At 33.2% G+C, this 7,208-nt stretch overlaps 1 protein-coding gene across 1 annotated transcript in view; it reads right to left on the reverse strand.

Moving 5' to 3' along the window:
- LOC130452864 (AMMECR1-like protein) overlaps positions 1–7,208 on the reverse strand; it is a 336,472-nt gene that overhangs the window by 139,568 nt on the left and 189,696 nt on the right. The window lies entirely within an intron of this gene.

Here is a 7,208-nt window from a genome sequence, read left to right on the forward strand (position 1 = left end):
ATAATGAACGCGTTACCAGTGCAAACCCTATATTAGGTGCCAAACAGGTCAAATTGCAATCAATTGATTTAAAATAACAGGCATATATCCCTTGAACGAGAAGTTGTTCTCAGATGCTGATTTCATTGAAGAGGCTAACAAAAAACGATATTCCTCTTTAATTGAATCTGTGTCAAATACGCCAACAACAGAAAATCAGAGCTTTTCAGGGAGCGGAGATGTAGAAGGACAAGTTGCAGTGCAGTTTGTTTAGAATCAACTATCGACATCTTCGGCAGGTCATTATGTTCCTCTGTCATTAGCTACGCTGGAAGATTCTCAGGATTTCATATCATCTACGTTAAGCCCCTTTGATATCACTCCTATTCCGAAAATAAAATAGAGGGCTCCAATAGGGGAATAAAAGCCTGCAGTGCTACAGTAATCACCTCTACGCCTTATAAAGCTAAATTGACGGAATTCAAAAAAGCTAAAGATGCCAAGGAATCAAAAAAGCAAGCCGGAAATAACGAAGAGGATTCAAAAAAGGAAAAAATTTATAAAAAAGTGACTAGAGTTCGAAAAAGGCGATTCAAGCACCGAAGATAAAGGCAGCGTAGCGCGTCCACCGCATCATCAGAATTGGAGCTTCTCCCGGGAGTTTCCATCCAAACATGTTGACGCTTGGTGCAAGTTTTGTGAAAGAAAATTTTTGAACTAAAGGGGAGCGTTGGGTTATGTGCGTTATGAAGCTACTATATCTTTTTTTGTAATTTACACAAAAAAACGAACAAAAATGTTTATTTATCATGTTTTTACAATAAAAAATAATAATAATTTCACTTAAAATGAACTTTTCTCGCAAATAATAATTTGTACTGTTTTTATTAAGTAATCATTGAAGTTAAATTTGAACAAAAACATTCTTAAAATTACTTTTTAGTAATCAAATGTGAAATATCAAAAATTAACTGTGAAAAATTGAAAATTATCACCATTAAAAAAATGATATCTTGCTAAAGCTGACTGTTAAAGAATATTATGAGTGTCGCGAGGGGCGGGCGGTGGAGGGGGTATTTGAAGAGCAGACCAAATGTGAACAATTATTCTGATTTAAGTACACATCCCTTCAGTCTACCCTAATCTAACCTAACCTAATCTAACCTAATCTAACCTAACAAAAATAAGTTTTCATTTTTTTTATTTCCATATTTTTTTTCATGATTTTTCGAATTTCTGGAGCCTCACCAAGTTTTCTTTTCATTGTCCTCTACCTTATTATTTTGAATAATTAGAATTTAACCGAGAAATAATAAACTTAATAGATATAATGAATAATAATCAAGTCGCGCATAAAACATTTTGGTATCTGTTGTTTCCTGTCGTTGAACCTACTTTTTCTAATATTTGCTTATTAAATAAAACAACATAACATTTCATAATAAAAACTGGTGTAGGATGTACAGAGCGAAGAGGAAATTAAGCCCTCGTTTTCTACAATTATTATTTAATTTATACTCGTGGATAAAAACAATTGTGATTATAACTTCTATGCCACTATAAAAACATGATGTATCTTCACAATATTCGTTCACCCCCTGTTTAATTTCATCGTCACTGTAAAATATTTTACCACTCAACTCGGCCTTTAGCGTGACGAATCAAAAATATTCGGACGAAACCAGATCAGGGATATATAGCTTCACAGTCACAAAATATTATGGCACACAGTTTTTTGGTGCCTTACGTAACCATTTGATATTTTTGGCGACAGCTCTCTTTTCCAATGTCATTTCCTAGAATCTCTTTTGAACATCGTGTCAGTGTAAAAAAATGGTTTCATATCTTTTTACAATTGATCGGATTACACTTTTTTAATCGCGGCGAGGCTCTAAGAATCACCCACCTTGCACTAATTTTTGTCATAGTTAAATGTACATGTTTTTGCTGAAATTTCTTCCGCTAATTTGATGATTTCTGGAGTAGTTATCGTCAAGGAACCTCCCGCATTTGGGTCATATTCTAATAATTCTTGTCTCTAACGAAACGACTGGACCACTTTTTAATTATTAGAAAAACTCTTCGTGAACATCATCTATTCTGTTTTTGATTTGTGTTGGTGCTAATTCATTAGTTAAAAATTTTATAAAAGCGCGAAACTCAATTTGAGACATTTTTCAAAACAATGTGACTGAGTGGTAGCTAGATCTCTACTATAACAAAATGGATCGTACCAGCAAATTGAAAATATGTGTGAAGCTCTTGGAGCTTCACTTTCATGAAGATTTTTGAGTACGCACTCTATTGAGGTCATGAACACATGGATTTGACGGATGAAAGACTTTTCAAAATTGTAACGAAAAAAATTCAATTCTTCAACATTCTAAATGTTACATAATTAATCCATCAAGTTTCAAATTATTCAAGGCAATCAAATAAATAGTTTTGCGTTTGTCTGAAATCTCTTTCCACTTTTTGTTTTTTTAAATTTGAGTACAGAAAGTATCCAGATCAAATGAATTGGGGATCAAAGGGCAAGTGCAACAATGAAATGGAACAAAAATTTGTTTTTTTAACAATTGGGATCATTTTTTCTTCCGATTACGAACCAAACCAAAATAACATCAGTCATTTATCATTTTCTAAATAACACTAGGCAATACTCAAAGTTACTCGAACCAAATCTTATTGGTAGCGCTTGAAAAATATCAGTTTTTGTCTAAAATCATTTCAATATTTTTTTTCACCAAGTTGTCACTTTTTTATAATTTATAAATAATCTTTTGTGTGAGGTATTGGATGGCCGTAATGACAAATATCACCCATATAGTATCAAATTTTCTTGCCCAATTACGATAAAAATTATTATAAATAAGTGTTCTGATATTTTAATGAACTTTCCTTGTCGTCCATAGCAAATTAAACCAATATGCAGCTTGCCCAGGCACTTTCCAGTAAATTTGCCCTCAAATTATTGCGAAATGCGGGAAAAGATTGTATCGATTTGATTTAAATTGGCAAATGATTGTGCATTTTTTTGTTGTAAAATATTGTGTCCTCAACTAATTCCGAACGTGGAGTTGGTAGATGAAAATTGTGCTAGGCGTTCTTAGTCCATAGCCAACAACTTTTATGAAATTGGAGAAGCGTACTTACGAATTAGGAAAACGGATTCAAAGATGGATAACGTCAGAATTTCTAATCTTTTGAAAAAATCCCTGCAGTGAACCCAGCTGTTTAGTTCGAGTAAATATCTAATAGCTCAAATTGAGTAACTCCACAAGTACCCCAGAAAAGAAGGACTTATCGGAGATGCGAGTCAATAAGGGCATAATAAACTGTTAAGGAGGTGGATAAGTTCAGTTCTTTGGAAACTGATTTTAGTCCAAAACCAGAGGAATTGTCCACAATAAGTCCTAAAAATTTTACAGCTTCAACGACGTCAATGATAGTATTATTTGATAGAAAAAGCATCAAAGTATTATAAATGATGAAACTTCAGTTTTAAAAACGTTGAGACAGATTAGGAAGATTAGAATCGTATCTTGATTTAAGGGTGATTAGGTCACTAGATATGGTACTATGAAGTGACGTGAGATTAGATTGATCCAAGAGAAGCTAGTGTCTTCTGCAAATAGACTTATTTTACCACTGATGTCGTTTATAAACAGAAGATACAAAATAGGGCCTAGTACTGATCCTTGGGCACTACACATTATATTGGCTTGCAAGAAGACATCGTTGTATCAACCATTACAAGCTGACTTCTGTTGGTGAGGTAGCACCGCAAAATAGAAATGATAAAGCCTCTTGTTGATCAATGACCAATGACAATGGTTACGAGACAAGCCGAAAAAGACTTCTTAAAGCTTCTAGAGGAGTGGACACTATCTAGCAAAGCTGCTAAAAATTTCAGTTCCGTAACTTCATAATGAATTTTTATAGCCATATTAGAACCACTAAATTGATTGAGACTCCAGCTAAGTTTAGCTCAATAACCGTTCTAGCATATTTACATTAATTGACATTATTGAGGCATTGAGAATATCTAATATTAAATAGAAATGAAATATCATCAAAGATCTAGGCGAACCAAATAGTGTCATAGGAAATCAACGAAAATAAAAAACAATTATTAATCTTAAATGAACAAAACTAAAAACTGAAATAGGAAGCAATTGATCAATTGTTTCTAGGTTTTTATTTTCGTTAACCATTACGAATTGATAATAATATTTCAACTATCCCATTTTCTCTATTCCATCTCAATACTTTGAATACTTTTTAATTTTTTAGACAACTTGGAGTTATTTCCGAGACTGACAGTTGACCGCAGAACCATCAAGAAATTGATATGAATTAATTGCATCACGGTTTAACAATCTTAGTTATAAAAATTAAGAATTTATTGAAAGTCTTTTTATCTTTGAACCAATTTTGTATTTTCTACTTCCAAGAAAAAAACATCAATTGTGGTCTCATATTATTTCAATTAAATATATTTATATCAAGTGTGATTTCGCGAAATGCTGATTTAAACCGTTTTCTCTATTATTATCAATTAAATATAACCTATATAAATACAGGGTGTTTCAAAACGATTCAACTATTTAAAGAGTGAGTAAGAAGCAAACAAATTGCTGAGCGGGGTCGTTTTTTAGGGAGTTCATAGCACGAAAATCACCTCGTGAGTCTCTATGTCGGCGAAATGTATTATTGGGCTCTATGATAACAGACGACATGCAGTAACTGTAACTTCTACAGGCTGATATGGTTCCAACACGATGGGGCCACACCACTAACAACTCTTTTTCTGCATTGCACGAGTTGTTCACAGAAAAGGTGATTTCATGAAGAGGTGATATTGAATGGCCACCTCGAAGCACTGACTTGACCTCACCTGATTTTTTCTTGTGGGGTTATCTTAAGAGCAAGATCAGGATTATTCCTCAACACTTCTTCAAAAAGTACGCAAACGGATTGAGGAGTGCCATCAACGTGATGATCGTCATTTAAACAATGTTGTGTTAGAAAAGTAAAGTTTTGTTTCTTATCTTTTAATTTATATCAATAAATACATATAAAAATGAGTATAATGAATATATGAAATTTCAACGTTCATTATTAATTACCTTGAAGAATCAACTTGAGTTATTGCATGATGTAAACATGGAAAAACATTGATATTCAATCGTTTCAAATCATTTACAAACATTTATGTAAAATTTATGTGAAAGTATGATCGCAAAGGGAAATTATTTAGTGATATACGCTTTGTGTTGGGAAATTTACGATTTACAGAGTTATTAAAGAATTTTCAAACAGAATTTAACAGAAAGACATGCGTTCTTTTTTAGAAAAGAATTTCTGACAATAGACAAAGTTATTGTCAAGATCGAAGATGATAATGATTTCCCTAACTGAATCGGAGCACATTATGGAAACTTTTAAAAGAAATACCTAATTACTGTCGAAAGTATTTATCCACCAAAGAAGAAATAAATTTCATTTTGGTGAAACTTTGATCGATCACTAAGGGACATACACTTAATAAATTTTGACACGTTGAAAGTGAATTATGTCATCCCTACCCCGTACGAATTAATATAATTTCAAATACTATTTTTTGCATTAATTTTAATCGAAGCTAATATTTTAGTACTGAACAAACATTGTGGGGATAGTTAATTGATAGTTTGAATCAGTGAATGAAATTTTTGGAAAGGACTTCTCCTTTATCGATTACATACAGGAATCTCCAAGATAACCCCGGCCTTCTATCGGATAAACTCGGCATCGCAAAACTAATTCAATATTATTATTCGATGTTGTAATTTTTTAAAAGGACTTCTCCCTTATCGATTACATATTTGGCGCAGTCAGTAGGATTGTTCAGGTCGTGCGTATTGAACGTCCGATATTCGTTCTAACAATTTCCCGAGACCATCGAATCTAGTAAGCTATAAAAATCGGCCTGTGTACAATGAAAATTCAAGATTATTGGAATCGTTCAACAATCTATTGATGAACTGTTCCAGTTCATACAAATTCGAGAATTAGGACCCACATCGCCTAGTTTTTTCGAGGATTAGCTGTTCGTTATAGTACATGAGGCATGGTCAAAGTAGTACTATTTATTTTATTACCGGAAATTCTTGGATTTTAAGAAACTCTGAGGAATCTCCAAGAAAACATCAGCCTTCCATCGGATAAACTCGACAGCGCAAAACTAATTCAATTTTATCATTCGATTTTGTAATTTTTGAAAAGGATTTATCCTTTATCGATTACATATTTGGTGCAGTCAATAGGATTTTTCGGGTCGTGCGTATTGAACGTCCGATATTCGTTTTAACGATTCACTGAGAAAATCGAATCTAGTCGAATCGAATCATTCACAGTCTATTGAAGAACTGTTGCAGTTCATACAAATTCGAGAACTAGGACCCACATCGCCTAGTTTTTTCGAGGATTAGCTGTTCGTTATAGTACATGAGGCATTATCAAAGTAGTACTATTTATTTTATTACCGGGAACTCTTGGATTCTAAGAAACTCTAATGAATCGCCAAGATAACCTCAGCCCTCCATCGAATAAAGTAGATAGCGCAAAATTAATTCAATATTATCATTCGATTTTGTAACTTTTGAAAAGGATTTCTCCTTTATCGTATAACATATTTGGCGCAGTTCAATACGATTGTTCAGGTCGTGTGTCTTAAACATCCGATATTCACTTTAACGATTCACTGAGACAATCGAATCTAGTCGAATCGAATCGTTCAACAATCTATTGAAGAACTGTTGCAGTTCATACAAATTCGAAAATTAGGACCCACATCGCCTAGTTTTTCGAGGACTAGCTGTTCGTTATAGAACATGAGGCATTATCAAAGTAGTACTATTTATTTTATTACCGAGAACTCTTGGATTCTAAGAAACTCTAAGGAATCTGCAAGATAACCTCAGCCCTCCATCGGATAAACTCGACAGCGCAAAACTAATTCAATATTATCATTCGATTTAGTAATTTTGGAAAAGGATTTCTCTTTTATCGTATAACATATTTGGCGCAGTCAATAGGATTGTTTAGGTCGTGTGTATTGAACATCCGATATTCCTTCCAATTTGAACATCGAATTTGAAGTCTAGTTGTGTCAAGCTCATCTGTGTTCGATGTAAATGAGGATTCGTTTTTCTAAATTTGATTTGAAAAGGTTCGTTTTGTAC

Source organism: Diorhabda sublineata, chromosome 2 (assembly GCF_026230105.1).
Source record: "Diorhabda sublineata isolate icDioSubl1.1 chromosome 2, icDioSubl1.1, whole genome shotgun sequence".
Taxonomy (NCBI): Eukaryota; Metazoa; Arthropoda; class Insecta; order Coleoptera; family Chrysomelidae; genus Diorhabda; species Diorhabda sublineata.